We start from the raw sequence: 19,205 nt of genomic DNA on the forward strand, positions 1-19,205 counted from the left end.
GTACCTAGAACTGGAAAAAAATTTAAGTGTATAAATTCTGGATTCTTATTTTACATTTTTATTCTTACTGAATTCCTAATAGAAAATATCCTTCACACTAAAAGTCTCTTGTCTTTTTGAAACCATGTATTTCTGAGAATGACAGAAATACTTAAGGTTGCATTTCAACTAAAGAGTAGAGATTAAATAAAATGCCAGTCATGTTATACACACAATTTTCTTTAATCTTTTATATGTAACAGAGAGCATCTACTGGCCACTATATACCAGATACTGTTGTATGGACATATATGTGAAGAGAACATCTATATGTAAATATATAATTGTTTCAACTATAAAAATTCTGTAAGTTCTGGAAAATGAAAATAAACATACACCACTTACACAAGATGACTAACTTTTTAGGGTATTATAAACTGAATTAATTCAGTTTTTCTTAATTCGTAAGTACTACATACACACTGGCAGATATTAGGGACAGAATATGAAAAAAAGATAGAAAAAGTTCTTACTCTCAAAGAACAACAGGCCAAAAAAAAAAAAAAAAAAAAAAAATGGGCAAGATAACTTCAGTGACATTCAGAAGGAAAAAACACAGAGAAAAGTATGATGCAACAGTTTTAGGGTGGTGCTCCTAAGCTGGGTGGCCAAGGGAAAATCTCTGACAAAATAACACAGGCTTAAAACATATTAAAAAATTCAGCTCTGTTGTGTAATTAACTTGATCTGGGGCAGATAATGAAATATACTCTTGGGAGACGCTTGTTTACTTAAATCCCCACCCTCATTTTTACAGTTACTCCAAAAAATAAATCCACATCTGTGCTATTTTTGGATTCTTACCAAGATACTTCTTGCTCATGTGAACAAACTCAGTAGTGGGAAAATTTTTGCTCTCATATACTCATGATTATTTTGGAATGAGTACTCTGTATTTTACCTTTGTTATCTGCCACATACATAATAAATTCTTTTTTTACACACATAATTCTACAAAATAGCTACAATAAATATGTATCAAGAACCAATATAAATTAGAACTGAAACCTGAAACAGCATTAAAGCTAAAAGAAAGTTCTCTTAAAAACAAGTGAAAATGACATTCCAAACTTCAAGCCTCATATTCTATATCTGATGTTATTATATATATGCAAAAGAAGACTCGGATTTGATAAGAGAAGCTAGCAATTTAATAAAAACTTCCTTTGTAAAATTCACTTTTATAAAATGCTTACAGAAAATATCTAAAACATGCCATTCTTTTTTATAAGCTAGGCACTAAAAGTGCTTGTCAAGTTTATGAAAAATGTAGCCTAATTTACTTTTGTAAGAACTGGACAACTCTTGTTAAAACACAATTCTCTTCTTGTACACAACAAATCAATTGAGCTTAGATCTGAACATGTATCAAGTTACTTCCCTTGTGCAGTAACTGTTTTCAGTCATTACATTCACATTCTTCCATTTAACTCCTAAAACAAGCATGTGAGAAGCATTTTTCCCTCAAGAAAACTGAAATTAAAGGCTTATTCTAGGTCACAAACCCCGTGTAAACAAGAACCATCAAGATTCAAATCCAGGGGCCGGGGATTCAGCTCAGCGGCACAGCACCTGCCTGGAAAGCGCAAGGTCGTGAGTTAGATTCCTGGTACCGGAAAACAAAACAAAACAAAACAAAAAAACAGATTCAAATCCAGGACTTTAGATACTAAGTGGAAGGCTTATTCCACAGCCACTATCTCCTCTTAAAACAATGGGGATGATACCAGTTCCTATAATCTCAGATTTGGCTGAATTTGAGCATGACTGGTAAACAATATTTTTACCTAATAGCATGCTCTCTGACACCACCTTTTTGAGCAATACATACTGATAGTTCATGCAAAACAGTCTCATGTCAATCACCTCTTAGCCACCTGTTTTGGCCCAGGCAGGCCCAAGAATAGGTTATTAAAACCAGAGAATAAAATCAACCAACCTAGAGGACTGAAGCAAATTTAGCAAATGAGGGTATAACATAAATCAGAAACCTAGAAGCTAAATGAAATGTGAGTTATCTTTAGAGTCAACTAACAATTATGAACCCAAAACTTTGTCAGGTCATAGGGTACCAGAGCAGGAAAAAGTGGATAAAGTTATCTCAAAGAATGTAAATAAAACTCTAAGAGTCACAATGGGAAGAAAGTAGCACGAGTTAAGAATCTATAAAATCCTGAAATCCAACTGTTTTTAATTCATTGTTTTTAGATCACTCTAATAATTTCTATCTCTGTCTGCTGTCTGCAATACATTTGAGCACACTAATGTCCCATGCACCATTTAAAAATGGCTTCTGTTTATCATCAATACCTTTTCTTATCCACTACTGCCTTAGTCACTTTTCTCTCATTGCTTGATAAGGAAGGAAAATTAAGGAACGAAATTTTATTTAGCTCAAAGTTTGTAGAGGTTTCAGTCTACAATCAACTGGTTCCAAGGCAGAGTAGTGTGGTAGAGGGGCAACAGGTCCAAAAGCAGTAAGAAAAAAGTGGAGGACAGCAAGTCTCTTAGAACCCTTATACTGTATGGAGGCTAGCTAGTACAGGTGTAGCACTCACACCATTTCCCTGCCCTTCTCTTGCACTGGCTCAGAATGCTTACAAAGTGAGGGCCCTGGCCCCTTGCTGAGTTGCTTAGTTAAACTTCTAAACTTCTCTGATTGACACAAAGAATCAACTATCAAAACATCCTAGGATATAAACAGCCGCCCTAGGGTATGCCCTCTACACCCTAGTATGCAGAACAGCTGAGTCACTTAGTTAAACTTCTAGACTTCTTACATGACACAATGTATCAACCATTACAACTATACATTAACTGTTTGGGAGTAGGGTATAAACAGTTTCCATCACAACATCAGTTAATACATGAAAATTGAAATGAGGTTTCAAAACTGCTCCATCTAACTGGTTTTGTGTATGTTACCCGAGCTTCACAAAGAGTCCAAAAGAACCACACTACTCCAGGATTTGTTTAAAACACAAGTTTTCTTTTAATTTTTTCTGGTAGAAGTACCCCAATTCAGTACAATAGCACATGAAAATCTAGATTTGCAATTATACTGTATTATACTGCAATTATACTGAATTATACTGTATTTAAAGTCTCAGAATGTTTTAAGCAAGAATGCATTTTATGTATATATCTCCAATGCAGTTTATTGTATAATAATGCTAGCTTAAATTATGCAAGTTTTCTTTTCACCTTCAAGTTAAATTATAATGACTATTAATCTATCTATGCCAGCTATTTTAAGGAAGAACTGTGATGATGGAAATGCTATACATCCACACTGGCTACCAGCTACATAATAACTACATTAAGTACTTGAAAAATAGTTAATGCTATATTTGATTAATTTTTATTTTATTTAAATTCATTTTAATTTGAATATTCTCATATAACTAGTAGCTGCTCTAGCTGTTCGAGCTCTACACAAATAGAAATCACATGATTAAGTATATTAACAATAGCATAGTTACATACTTTATAGCATACAAATGTGGAGACTACACTGATCATATATGTTGGAAAGAAAATTTGTATCTAATTAGCATAACATTTTATACTTTCATTAATAAAGGCAGCATAATTATGGCTTTCAAATAAATTAGTAAATTAAGATAGCAATTAAGTCCTCACTTTTGACTAAAATTTTTCAAAAACCATTTCAACAGTTTATCTACAAGTTTATTCTTTCATCTATAGGAATTTTTTAGGTTATTCATGCTTGATGTGATTAGGGCCATCACTATCAGAATATTATGAAGTCTATAACAGTTCTCCATGAGGGAAACTGCAGGAGTTTTATTAAAGGGAGGACTCACTAGCCATAGGTAGCCTAAAGAATTCTGACTATTTCCTTGGGAGTAGAACTTCTGCAATTTTGAGGTTAAAAAGCACCTAAAACAGATTAAAGATCATTGGTATCAACAGCTAATATGAAGTAACACAAATGTCCATGGACAGATGAACGGATACATATAATAGGGATATCATTAGTTCTTTAATCTTAGAACGTAAGACTGGGTTTGGCAGGCCCATCCCTTACTTTTCTATCATAAATTTGAAGTTTAGTGTAACAGCAGCTGGTTGTGCACCTCAGAACACTTCACAGAGGGATAAAAGAAGCAATCTATGTGTTCATCCACTTGGTACGACAAAAAGCAAGGAGTGTGCACATGTGGAAAAGAATCAAAATGGGATATGGACCCACCTTTAGGCTCCATCTAACTGGTTTTGTGTGTTACCAGAGCATCACAAAGAGTCCAAAAGAACCACACTACTCCAGGATTTGTTTAAAAAACAAGTTTTCTTTTAATTTTTTCTGGTAGAAGTACCCCAATTCAGTACAATAGCACATGAAAATCTAGATCTGCAAGTTTTGGAGGAGGTCAAAAGTGAATCATCATATTACTCATGCATGGATAAGATGATCCATTATACAGCCGGGCGTAGTGGTGCACACCTATAATCGTAGCACTGGAGAGGCTGAGGTAGGAGGATCGTTAGGAGTTCAAGGCCAGCCTGGGCTACAAAGTGAGCTCAAGGCCAGCCTGAACTGCATAACAAGACCCTGTCTCAAAAAGACCAAAAAAAAAAAAAAAAAAAAAAGATGATCCATTACGGTAAAATACATGCTTTCATAACGGAAGAGTGGTATGGGTGGATGATGATGATAACGACTTTGACATTCGCTATGTGAGGCAAAGTTCCTATGACAGTGAAATGAAGCAAGAATTGACAGACAGAGACACAGGGAATGCAGACCTCCTTAATTCAGATGATGAAGAAAACAGCAATGTGAGTACAAAATCGAGTAGTCAAAATGTTGCAAATATAAGGGAACACATAGTGAGGGTCTTGGCAGGGGTGAAACACATTGGACAGAATGCCAACACTGTCATTCAGTGTTGGAAATTGTAACAGACAAAATGCTACAAGATGCTGTAAAATAAAGACTGAAACGCAAGTAAAACGTTCTGTATGCACCAACAGCCATATTCAAAAATGTATTTATTATGACACCTTACTAACTGAACTGAAAACATTTGTGGGTCTGTTGTCCTCAGCTCGGATTTCTTTTGGTGACTGCAGGAATGGAAAAGACTTATGGAAAAGACTTATGGTCAAATACGGCATAAAAATATGTGTCTTACAGCTTGTAGATATGAAGACTTATTATGCATTCAATTTAGACATTTATCCTGGAACTCAGCCATTAGGTCCTTATTCATATAAAATAAACTGAATGATGCTGTAAACAGACTTGTTCTCATCTTCCAAACTAATCAGAATGTGACATTTGACCACTGCTTCACCAGTTTCCAATTGATGTTACATTTGCTAACAGAGCACAAGTTGACCAGAGTAGGAACAGTGCACAGGAACAAAGCAGAAATTCCAAATGAAAGGTTGCCATTTCAAAAGAGAGAACTGTATAGTACAATCTTTGGATTTTAGAAAGAGATAAATTGACCTAGTATGTGGCAAAGAAAAACAAGCTGGTACCACTGATGTCAACATTTCACCATGATGGAAATACTGATAGGGAAACCTCAGCAAAATGGAAGCCTGAGACGGAAACTTTCAACAACAAAACCAAATTGATGCAGATGTTATTGATGAGTTCCGCAGCAACTATAACATCACTTGAAACACAAAGCATTGGCAAATGGTTGTGTTTTACTTGACCCTAAACATGAATGGAAACACTCTAGTTTCTCTTCAGATTGCATATAAATCTTTTGCCTTTTACTAAACATCTATAGCATAGTTTGACAGTTTACAAAGAAAATAACAAGTGCAAAATACCACAGTCAGATTTTATTACAGGACTGAGACCAAAGCTCATTAGAGATCATTTACAGCAGAAGAAAAACAAAATGTTTCTGCCCAAAGAACTATACAAAAAAATTGTGGAGCATAGTGGTGAGCCAACAGGTGAACATGCAGGTACAGTATCACAAAGACCTACTACAACACCAAGTAAACAAAAAAGATGTCAACTGTGCCCTACAACAAAGTACAGTACAGGAAAACAAACATACATGCTATTAGTGTAAGTGATACTTATGTATGGAAAATGCAGTTGTCACATGTGAAGACTGCCTTGTGACAGTTAAAGTAAAGCTTATTTAAGTGGTAGACTTTTGTGTTCACGTTGTTCACATAGTTTTTTATTTTTGATGTTATCTTTTAGGTTTTGTGAGCAAATAAACAGCTAGTGTGAAAATCTGGATGTCTGGTCTAAGTACTCACTACATATTTGATTTTTTATTTTATTGACATTTTATTTCCCTGCTAAGTGCATGTTGAACAATATAGTAGCAAGCTCCTGACAAAACAGGAAGAGAGGTGACAAGACTGCCATCACATAGGAAAGGAACACTAAGCACACGTGCTGTCAGTGTGAGATGTGTGCATGGAACATGCAGTTGTCATATGTGAAGACTGCCTTGGGTTTGACAGTTCAGGCAAAGCTTATTTTCGTGGTACAATTCTATTAGTATTTTCCTTGTAGTTCATGTTGGAATTTATTTTTGATATTACCTTTTAGGTTTTATAAAGAAGTACAAAACTGATGTGAAAATGTTGATGTCTACTCTAAATGCACAATGCATATTAAGAATTTAATAATTTACTTTATTGACATTTATGTTCCTGTTAACGACACACTGTATAATATAAAAAGAATCTCCTGAAATAATAGCAAGACCACTGAGATGTCAAGTATGTCCTACAAAAAGGCCAGGAAATCAAAATACATATGCTGTCACTATAAACAATGCATGTTTATGGAATATGCTGTTATCAAGTGTGCAGACTGCCTTGTGTGTGACAAGTGAAGTAAAGATTATTATTTTTGTAGAGCACTATTGGTATTTTCATTGTGGTTCATATAGGAAATCTATGTCTGATTTTTTTTTTAGACTTTACACCAGAAACAAGTCAATATTGAAAATTTTGATGCTTTTTTTATAAACACTCTATTAAAAACTCAATATTTCTGTGATTTTTTCATTAAGTACTCATTAATATAATAAAACTTATAAAATTAAAATTAATAGTTCATCAATAGAACTACTCTAAAGACAGACCCATGTCTCTGTGCCTTGACAAAATTAGTCTTATGCTCCAGGAACTAAAAACAAGGAAAGTCTCACCTACATTATAACATGTGTCAACCTCAAGAATATTGTGCTAAGTTAAATAAGCTAACACAAAAAGTTAAGTGCTATGATTTCCCTTGTATAAAATATTTCACTACTCAAAATTATGGAGACAGAAAGCAGAATGCTGGTTGCCAAGGATGAGAGAGGGGAGCAATGAGGAGTTATTGCTTAATGGCTACAGAGTGTGTGTTTTACCAGACGAAGTTATGAAGATGAATCATGGTGATGCTGTACAACATCATAAATGTACAACTACTGAACCATATACTTAAAATGGTTAAGATAGCAAATTGTAAGTTACATGTATTTCACCATAAAGTTTTTAATTGGGAAAAATATTAGTAACTCAAGAACAACTATTAGAAAATAATTTTCCGAGCTCAGATGAGTATCATCAAAAGCTTGTTTTCTGGGCTGGGGATTTAGCTCAGCGGCAAACCGCATGCCTGGCAAGTGCAAGGTCGTGAGTTCGGTTCCTGGTACCGGAGAAAAACCAAAAAAAAAACCCCCCCCAAAAAAAAGCTTGTTTTCTGCAATTCTACCTTTCTTTCCTGTTCATCCCTCCTCTGTCTTCTTTCCATCTCAATATGCCATACATAGCAAATGCATCCATTAAATTCCTCTGAATCTCTCTGCTAGGATTTGAATGAGCGTAATTCTTCCAAAATTCATGTGGAAACTTAATGCCCACTGCAACAGTATTTAGAGAAGTGGCTTTGGGAAGCGGTAAAATGCGCAGCTTTATAAAATGCTAGAGGTTAAAGGGAGCACTCTTTCGTCCTCTACACATGTGAAGACACCTAGATGATGCCATCTCTAGGCAAAGGGCCTACATCAGACACTGAACTTGCTGGAACTTTAATAGGCTTCCCAGACTCTTGTACTGTGAGAAATAAATTTCTACTGTTTTTGCATTTCCCATTCTATGGTATTTTCCCCTAGTAATCTCTATATTCCACTATATACTACATGTAAGCTCCAGTTCCTTTGACTCTTACTCCTTAATTCTTTGTGACTCAATTGGCCATGTAAAGAAAACAAAAGAATAGTCTCAATTTTTAAAGTACACCTTAAATAATAACCTTAGAAATTATACAAAGCAAACCCTGATTTTTACAAATGAGAAAAATGTGACACTAAGATCAAATGCCTTTTTCAATATCAAGAGCAACAATGGAGATCCACCTCCTTGTGCAAAATATCCATTTATTTAACCAGGCATGGCGGTACATGCCTGTAATCCCAGCACTCTGGGAGTCTGAGGCAGGCTGATCACAAATTCAAGCCCAATCTGGGCAACCTAGTGACTTAGCAAGACTGTCTCAAAACAAAAAATAAAATCAGTTGGGGATATAGCTCAGCAAGAAGGCCTTGGGTTCAATCCCCAGTACCATATAAAAACAAAACAACAGAAGTAAAAACAAAAAAACTTAGTCTGCAACACAGTGACACAAGTATAAATCACTTTTGTCATATGCTACCTCTTTCGTTTAGGAATAAAACTCTCAAGGCCACCTTAAACTAATGGTTCTCAGACCTATATACACATTAGAAATCACTTGTGGATACATTTTTATAGGAGTGATTTAACTTTCGAAATTGGTAAGAGGGAGCAAGTTGATTGCTTATTCCAATCTAGTCCAATCCAACTGACTAAATTGACTATGTATTACTAACTAATCAAGAGAAAATTCCCAGGAAATCTTGTAAGTCATCTTTCTAATAAGGCTATTATCCTGTTGTAACTTATTAACACCAAAAAATCCTGTATAGCAACACAAATATCTATTAATAATATTTGTTCCATATTTCCTTAAGTTGCAAACACTAGCTTAACTGTCTGTCTACTTGACTGGCTTGGGAACTGCCTCAAGCATTAGCAAAGTACACTTCTTGGTGTATGGGTGGATCATAAAGGTATGACCTTGAGTAATACATCTGGTCCCTGGCTCCTTCCTCTCTGGTGCTGCTCTTATGCTGCACTTTCTGACCATGGTGAACTAAGTAACTTTGCTCCACCATACCCTTCCACAATGTTTCTGCCTTGGAATCAGCTGTAAATGAACTGAATCCTCTGAAACAGTCAAATAAACCTCTCCTCCTTAATAGTTATAGGTAGTGAGGTATTAAGTCCAGCAACTGGAAAGCTGATTAATACAGGAATTGTACAAGATGCAAAGAATACTGAAATTAGTGTAAGTCATAGTATTCACTTAAGCAACATCAAGGTTTAGTACCTCAAGACTGGAATTCAGTCATTACAGATCTGGATAAAGACACAAGCATCTATGTTCTTTAAAACTTCTCAAGTAAATTTCAATGGGCATAGATTAAAAAGCACTAACAATAAGATTTTTGGGGCTGGGAATTTAGCTCAGTGGCACAGCGCTTGCCTGGCAAGCACGATGTCATGAATTTGATTCCTGGTACCAGAAAAAAATCAAAAAAGAAAAAAAAAAAATAAGACTTTTAAAATTCCGTTTTCATTCTGTGGATAACAAAGCTCAGTTTTAGTAAAATCTAAATGAAAAGACAAATGCAGGAAATACTATTTATTTATATAAGAGAAAGCTGTTGAATATTAAGATAAAAACAAAGTCAATGAAGTATGAAGACTTTGTATTATTTAGAAATATTACAGAATATGAATATTCTATTCTGAATCACAGATTCAGTTCAATTCAGATCAAGTGTTCCAAACTAAAGATACGCTCCACATCAACATTAGAAAACCAGAAAGTACAAAAACTGAAAAGGTAGGCCTTTTAACCACTTTAAAAGACAATGTTAACAACAACCCTGCCGTTATAGAAATGCTATTATAACTGGAACAACTGGGTTGTAGATTAAACACATTTCAAAACTGCTTCACATCAAAAATACTTAATGTGAACTCAACTTATGGCTAAAAGATAATATAAAAGCATGTTAGAAGACTTTTAAAACTAATAAAGAACTTCAAGAGGTTATTTTCCCTTTATCATGAATGTATATTTTTTTCTAATCTCTCCACTGTATTCCTTCAGGTTGGACTGGATGGGCTGACAACACGGAAGGGTAGGAGTGAGAGGAGTGGGTTCTGTGAAGATTAAATAGAACAAAACAGAAGAGATACTAAGAGAAAGAAAAAAATAATGTGCTGATTTAGAATGTAATGACTAGAGAAGGGATGTATGACTCAGCTTTCCCTACACTTCAACAAAATACCTGAAACCTAAAACCTGAAAGGGAAAGGTTTACTGGGCTCATGGTTTCAGAGGATTCAGTCCACGGTTAGCTATCTATAAAACAGGAACACCACGACAGAAGGGCATGGAGCATAAAGCTGCGTAATTCATGGCAGCTAGGAACAGCACCAGTGAGACATACACAGTCCAAAGGCATGTCCCTAGTAACTCACCTCCAACTGGGCCCCACCTAATAGCACATTCAACTGTAGACATCAGCAGATTAATCCATTGATAAGTATGATCCAGGTACCTCTGCAGGAGTCTCTTAATCTAGCCAAGCTGACAATTATGCTTAACTGTCATAAATACAGTTAAGCCAGTTATAACTGGCTATAAATTTGGCTCAAGAATAAAAAAGAAAAGAACAAGTCAGCCTGTATTAGATCCTTAACATTCTAAAGTATGTTATACACCACTCAGAATCAGTTTAAAATTATGTTCTCTCACTGCAACCAAAAGCTTTTATTTCACTGACAGCTAAACACAGAATTCTTCACAAAGGTGAAAGGGAATAGTGGAAGTGGAAGACAGGAAGATTTAAAAAAAAAAAACCTCAATTTACCATTCTTCTTTAATAACAGACAGAAGGACACACACACACTTATGATTACTTCATAAGAGAAAGGAAATGAGAAATTTGGCTATTTACACATCAACAATTTACTGAGTAAAAATAACATTTAAAAGGGAAATGACAATGTGTGAAAAAACTACAACATGTATGACAAAAAAGTTATTACAACTGAGTGTGATAAGCATTCCTTTAGAAAAAAAATGAAGGAAAAAATCACACATAAGCATTTATGAAATCAATCTCAGATTAAAAACAAAGGGAAGAAAAAGTGTGTATGTGGAACATGTAGTTTTTCTTGTCAACATTCCCCGAACAATAGTGTATGACAATTATTTACACGCTGTTTATATTTTATTAACTATTACACGCCTTCTAAAGATGATTTAAAGTACAGAGGAGAATTCAAAGGCTGAGGCAAGAAGACTGTCCTGAGTTCAAGGAGGTCTGCCTGGTCTATATGGTAAGTTCAAAGTCAGACTAAACTAAATAGCAAGACTCTATTTCAAAATAAAAAAAGAATCAAAATAATAATAACAAAATGTACAGGAGGATATGTAAAGATAACATGTAAACTATCCTTTCTGTTACAGGAATCTGAGCATCCAAGGATTGCGCTGTATATGTAGTGGGTTCTAGAACCATCCCCCCCATGGCTACTGAGAAGAGACTCTATAGGAGGGGGAGGGTGTTGGTATTGGGCCCAGGACATCTGACGTAGAGAATCTCCTCTGCTACCAAGCTTCACCCTTAGTCCCTGTTTTAAGTTCTAGTCCTATCGCCTCAAAAAGCTTACCACAGAAGTCATCTATTTGCAATGCAGTTTTTAAAACAAAACAAATATTTTATACTTACTCCTATATCATCAAGAAGGCTCCATGTCTCCTCTCCTCTGGTTTCCTCAAAACAATTTTTTATCCAACTGCCTGGGCTTTAAGACGTAACCAGCCTCAAAGTTTTGGACTTTCTACTTTTTCTATTCCATTTAACACATGACAAACCTTTATCTAGTAAAAAACTTTCTTAAAAAGAAAATCAGTTAAAGGGAAAAGTTCTCCTTACTAGATGGAAAAAAATGGATTTTGTCTACTTCCTTGCTTTTTTAATTTGTATTATTTAGATACTCTTTTTATAATTAAAGGAAGAGCTTAGACTTGGAGAAAAGTGCTATTTGAAACTCTGATTGTTCTTTTCCTCTTGCTAGCATCATATACCCTTTTCTTCACCTCAATTAGGAAATAATGTGCAAAACTGCCTAAGAGAAAGAAATCCATAGGAAGTAAAACCTATTCTTATAAAGTCAGCATGAAAAAGTATTTTGTCATGTAGCCAATATATTTCTGCGAATGTAACAATGAGGAGGTAGTACCACACTTGGTACAATAAGAAAGGAAAGCTGAACCAGCAATTAGACCTTCCATTTATTTTTTACATTTACTTTATTTGGTTTATCATAACAAACCTGTGAAGTAGTCTACCACCAGCCTTATTTTATAGATTACACAGTGCTTTATGTGGCATTCGATTATCACACAATGAGTGCCACTGTGGCAACTCCAGGTAGTAAACTCTTCTTACTGAACACCACTGCTTCTCCATTTTAAAACTCGGTACTACCGGCACCCATGTCCATCCTCCTAGAAAGTACACATGGTCTACTGAGAATAAAACTTTGTTCAGGACTTTAAATTTAACAGTATCCAGGGGAGAATAATTGTGGACATTCCTGTAGATAAAGAGAAGTTTAATGAAATTGCTTTCTCAGAGACCACTAACAAGAATATGATTCCATAACTAATATTCAGGTGATATAGTGATAGATTACTCCTTACCTCTAAAAATTCCTTCCTTGGCTTCATGTGCACCACATTCCTTCAGTTTCTTCATACTCTGTTGGCCACATATTGCAATCCTTCCCAATGGCTCCTTTTGCTAAGCTTTCAAAGTTCAAATTATCAGCTCTCAATCCTTGGGCTGCTTTTCAATCTAACTCCCTACCAAAATGATCTCTTCTACTAGTTACCCAAAATGTAAGCATCTTCAAATCTCTCCTCTGAATTCGTGACTTGTATACTGTATTGTCTACTTAATATGTCCACTTGATATGGACGGCTAACAAACATTCCTGACTTTAAATGTCTAAAGGTCTTGTAGCCTAGATCACACCAATTATTTAACTCAATTCCCTATTACCATACTTGCAACCCCCCTCCAGCCTACTGCATTATCCACCAAACTGCCAGAGCCATTTAAAAGTGCAACTGAATTCTTGTCATTTTTGCTCAAAACCCTCCAATGAATCGCCACAGCATTTCAGTCAATCAATAAACTCTATCCAATCTCCAATCCTCCCTACTCTTCACTCCCCTCCGGTTACACTGGCCTCCTTGTTGTCTTGAGTTCATTCAACCCTTTACTTCCTCAGAACCACAACACCCAACCAAAATATTCTCAACCAGATACTGACATAGCTTGCTTCCTTTCCTAATGCAAGTCTGCTAAATGTCACCTTCTCAGAGACACCCCACCCACTTGAAAATAGCAGCCCTCAAGATATATGAAGCTATCTTTTGAGTCGAAGAAGGAAGGAGGCTTAAAAACACGAATGTGTATTTGCTTGTATTGAAGGATACATAATAAAAAGTGACTTAGTACTGGTTCAGAGAAAGTGGTAACTCAGCACACAAAGAATGAGTGTAAGGAATTTGCAAATTACTTCTTTTGAAAACACTGAAAGAAGACCCAAACACTTTCCAAACTAACTGTTTTTTGCTAAACTTATTCTGAGTCCTCCTCAACATTAAGCCCTACCCAAATTTGACACCTTTCCAAATTCCAAGAACAGGGAGCCCTGCAGGCTTCCAGGGACTGGAACTAAGGCTTCCCCAAGGGAAACCAATCATCTTCTGATAACTCAAGTGCCTCCTCAAGTGATACCAAATGACTTCCCCGGATCTTTGAGATACTGATCAGTCAGACCACAGACCAAGGCTGCTTGAATATGCGTATTTCTTGGTCCCTGCTGCTGTCCTTCTACTATATAATTCCAAAGCTCCTGTCAGTGCCCAAAGTCAGGGCACTGGGCCCCATTTCCTGTGTGGTTAGAATGAATTATAAATTCTTTTCTCATTTCACAACTCAACTCTCTCTGATTTGACCACTGAGGCAACAGGTTATCAAATCTGGTAGATTGGGGATCCTGCCCATCAGGTTTCTGGCTGGAATTCCACCATAATATGTACTGATTTTTGAAACATTTGAATGTACTGACTTCCTAAAATTTAAAACGATGATATTTATGGAGTCTTCTATCATTTGCTATCTCTTTACCTTCATTATTTTCTTCTTTTATTCTCAGTAGTGGGAAATGAACCCTGGGCCTTTATAATGCAGTATGATCCCAATCCTTAATTTTTTTTTGTTTAGAGATCAGATGTCACTAAATTGTTAAGACTGCCCAGGCTAGGCTTAAACTCACAATCTTCCTGCTCAGCCTCCTAAAGTGCTGCGATTACAGGCATGTGCCACCACACTGGACTGATTAATTTCTTCATGTAAGTGTACCATTATCCATTTCACCCACCAAACTTAATTTATTCATTGCATAAATTAAAAATTGGCTTTACCCAAAACCTTTATTACTGAAGAATATACCAGTTTTCTCTTTAGTAAAAACAAACAAAAAATCCAAACGGTTTTCACTATCTTTTGGCCATTAACCCCTCCCCAACATATTTTGTTTATATAATCCTTGCTCTATTTATAACTCTGCATGGCTTTCTCCTTGGCTATTTACATGGCCAGGATGAAGACAGCAGAGGTGTGGTTTGTTAAAGTTATGAATGTCAAAAAGCCTGAAAGGATTAAACCATTTTGCAAAATCTTAAAAAAAAAGCCTGGAAGGGAAGCTAATCCCTTGGATGATGAAATCATGATTCAAGAACTCAGAAGTTTCACTAGATACAATTTAATAAAGAGTAAAGGTAAAATATTGCCTAAAAAGCATCAACTACATGTACATACAGAATGGAAAGATCTGGCTAACTGCAAAGATACTGTTTTATGTTAACATCTATCAGTGGTTTCTAGAGAAACTTTACAAAAATCAAAATGGATAACCAACACAAGGATGCTGACTTTTTATGGTTAAGAACACGAATTAAATCAAAACAAAAACCCATGACCAGTATCAAAAGAAACATCACCCACGAAAAACAATCATTTCATAAAGGCTACTGTAATAGTGGAAGAGGGAAGTACAGAATCTGAAAAAAAATCCCTTGATTTATATAAATATTACTTGAATAGTCATAATATTTTTTCACTCTTTTCTGCTTAGAAAGAGACATTAATGCTGTTAAACAGCTGACACAGCTGTAGACTATCAACAAAAGTGATTACCTCTTTAAAAAAAGGAGTTTCGGTATACTCTACATTCACACCATAATTGTAAAATTAAATATGGAAAAAGGATCAGAACGAAAACGATAGCGCTGACAAAACTGACTAAATCCAGCTCCCAGAGATGAAAAAAGCAAAGGATACCATATCATATGAAATTTTAAGTGGAAGAGCACTTAATTTAGAGAACAATATTTAGCAGAAACCTACTATACTGAGAAAAACCTTACTGTATCTCACTTGAGACAGAACAGTAACCAATTTGAAGATGCTAGATAGCAAAGCAGAGAGGAGTTCAATTTACACAGTGTCTTTCTATTAAAAACTCTTGAAAACTAAATAGGCCTCCTGCTACCTGCAGGGAGGGATTCATGGAGGACTTAGATTCAATAACATCTCAGAAATATTAGCAGTCCGTGGCACGTTGTATGGATGACTTATGAACCCCAATTCTAAAATTTAATGAATTACAGGGAGGGAATACTACTGCCCCTTCAATTTGTTAAAATAGATGAGTAGAAAGGATTTAGTCAAAGACAAAGGTTCAATGATAGTTCTACAACTTATTAAGTAATATGTGGCAAAAACAGATATTCACTAACACTGTGCTTCAAAATGTTTCACAATTAAGTATATAAATACCTTAACTAAGAAAACTATTACACAAATTCAGTATGTGTATGTACAGACACACACACACACACACACACACACACACACACGTGCACCGGAGGTGAGGAAGGAGTGAGTCTGGCACTTAAGTTGATCCATACATTGCAGGCATTCACTCATTCAAAAAATTTCATGCCACAAAGGTAATATTTCTCTATCATTTATTAATAATATATTGAATAACAATTCATTTTCTGCTATCTCACTTGTTTTTCAAATCTAAGTAATGCATGTTTCGGGTTCTCTTCCGCTTCTATGCAATCACTATTTGTGTATAAGTGATGTTTATGATGTTTTGTTTAATCTTCCTTTTGTTGGTTACTTTTCTGCCTTCTTTGACATAAAATCAGTCTTAGTACATACTAGCCATTATGCACTCTCGCTAAAAAAAATGTATACTGTTGCACAATCATTTCAACTAAACTGGACAATACAGTACATCAGTGTAATCAACCACAGATGTTTTCCTATTCTTTTTATACCTCAAAATGGCTTACTCATTGCTGAATATACCCTTATGAAATATTTAAGTGAATAAAAATCCATTCATTGTGTAATTATTGTTAGAAATCTTCATTACTAACAAATGTTTAATGAAAAAGATGGTCCAAGACTTTTCCTCATTCGTAATAAACCTATTTTTTACTGAAACAAATCAACATTTAATGTAACAATCAATATTATTCAACCAAGTATTTTCAGATGGTATGTAATTGATCTTTTATTCTTCCAGAAAATCTGCAACTGTTCAGATATCTTAGTTTGCAATTAAATATCTTGCACTCAGTTACTTATTAGAAGAGCACACTGCTTAACATTCCAATGTTTAAGACAGAAAGAAAAGAACAATTACATACTAATTACAATAATGAAAAATTTTCAGGAACAGCATTTTCTAACACGTTAATAACAAGCTTAAATATATATCAGATTTAGTACTACATGACACTATTTCATTGCTATCAGACACAAAAATAAAAGTAGTCTTTTTTTTTTTTTTAGTAGGTAAGAAGGAACAAGAAACTGCTGCTTGGAAAAAGCAACTAAGCACATAAGTTTTAAAAGTATCATGAGATTTGCATTAATACAAAGAATGATGATAATGTTTAAATTGAAAATTTCATTATTCTAATGTTAAAACAGGAAACATGTAGATTACTTATTACAAAATTTTAGAAAATCATGAAACTTACCAGTAAAGTTACATTTAAAGTTTCACTGAATGTAATTCTACAAATTCAGTTTAATTACAGATTATTTTTCTTTTTTTAAGTTGGGTGAAATATGAGAAGTGAATTCTGAAGAAAATGCCTGTAATCCCAGCACTCTAGGAGGCAGAAGTAGGAGGAACTCAAGTTCAAGCAAAGCCTGCCCAAGCTCATGACTTAAGGAGAACTTGTCTCTAACATTAAAAAAGGGTTAGGGCCTTAGCTCAAGCGCAGAGGTTCTCCTTCAATTCCCAGTATGAAGAGGGGTGGGGCTTAATGTAAGGCAATCAAAAGTACTTTATGTGGCACAAATCAACTCACTTAAGAACATAAGGCTAATGTCTCTCAAAAGGAAAGTTCAAGTTGAAAATAATTCACTAATGGAAGAAAAATTAACTTCACAGGTTCGTATGTGCAAATGTTATTTGCAACACTTTATACAGTTAATCACATTATTATAAAACAACTCACAAGTAAACTTCAGACATTAAACTATATTACTAATAAGTAGTAAGGAAAACATTCTCTTTTCCTTACGTAGTAAATTCTTTTATAAAACTAAAGTTCCATTTCCGTAGTATCGCTTTTAAGAGACAAAGACTAAGTCAATACAACTGTGAGAGTCAAATTCACTGATACAGACAACTCAAAAGCATCTGCCTTCCATTAGTTTGGGTTGGGCAGACAAGGAAGTTAACTTTCCCAGTTTGAGTATGTCCCTCTATCTCTGTCAAGTGCGCTTTAAGTAAAACACAAAATTCTACGGTCTCTACACAGGAAGAACTAACAGCAGGTCTGGTTTTGCTTTTATAAATAATGTCAGAAAAATAAAAAATGGTTTGTAACTTGCCATTTATCAATGCAGTATTTCCAGAACGCTAAGTCTTTAAATGTTAAGCAAGGTAGGGTTTTAGCAATGAAGATCTAGACACTGTATGCATCATGTACCTCTTCCACATCATCTCTCCACCTGCTCCTCCCTATCCTGCCTTCATCCTTTCTTCTACTTGTTTTAAGCAGAACTGGCCGAAAAGGGCTCGAAGCATTGTAAGTCTAAGATTCAAACCATTTCAAAAGATACGTTTCCAACCGAATGTATCCTCAAGAAATTCCTGCCAAACACCCGAATTCTCATTAACAGGCTAAAAACAGTTCCACAAACATACCAAGTCTATTTCTTTTATTGTTTAAAAAATAAGAAACACATATTCTAATCTATTCCCTTAGGAACAAGAATGCCTTACCCACACAAATGACAAAACAATTCTGTTCCTTCATTTCCCTGCTACACAACAGCTTCGTTGTCTGTCCTTCCTACCCAGGAGTAATTTCATATTGATCATCTTGGTAGACTCGGACTCTATTGGGTATAGTCTCTGTCTTCTTTATATTCTTGGGGAAAAAAATAAGTAAAACTCTACTGAAAACCAGGCAACAGAGATTTGGGGATTTAAAATGTAAATCCCTTATCTTCCCGCTCTGTGTTAGGTTGCCGCTAACACGTTTTCCCCTTGCAAAAATGGAAGGAAAGTGTACCAAAACGCTACGTTCAATCCTAGGACAATGAAGGCGACAGGAAGCCACTCTCTCCTCCCCTGGGCTTACTACGGAGCCAGAGCCGACGCGGGGTGCAGTCGCCAGGCTGGGTGCGTGACACGACGTCTTTCATGCCCTCCCAACGCGGCCACCGGCTCGTCCCCTGACCTCCCCCAAACCGGCTCCCACCCCGAAACCAATACAATAGGGATGGGCACCCCGCTCGCTCCCGGGATGGGGGAAATCCCGTACCCCAGCGGCCGCGCAGCCACTCGCTCCGATGCTCCGCCCGCACCCTCCGCGAACTGCTACGGCGCAGGGGGAAGGGTGCACAAAGCCCGGCGGCGCGGAGAACGACCCCACACTCCGCGGG

At 35.8% G+C, this 19,205-nt stretch overlaps 1 protein-coding gene across 12 annotated transcripts in view; it reads right to left on the reverse strand.

Moving 5' to 3' along the window:
- Cep170 (centrosomal protein 170kDa) overlaps nucleotides 1-19,205 on the reverse strand; it is a 106,743-nt gene that overhangs the window by 86,427 nt on the left and 1,111 nt on the right. The window contains exon 1 of one of the 12 annotated variants that reach the window (XM_013520265.1): nucleotides 19,085-19,167. The exons of 10 other annotated variants lie outside the window; for them this stretch is intronic. The gene's annotated coding sequence lies outside the window, so the exon portion shown is untranslated. Of the gene's footprint in view, nucleotides 1-1,544; nucleotides 1,565-19,084; nucleotides 19,168-19,205 lie in introns of those variants that run through there. One more of the 12 variants, XM_013520272.1, reaches the window with a different exon arrangement.

Source organism: Chinchilla lanigera, unplaced genomic scaffold (assembly GCF_000276665.1).
Source record: "Chinchilla lanigera isolate Chin_1 unplaced genomic scaffold, ChiLan1.0 scaffold00005, whole genome shotgun sequence".
Classification (NCBI taxonomy): Eukaryota; Metazoa; Chordata; class Mammalia; order Rodentia; family Chinchillidae; genus Chinchilla; species Chinchilla lanigera.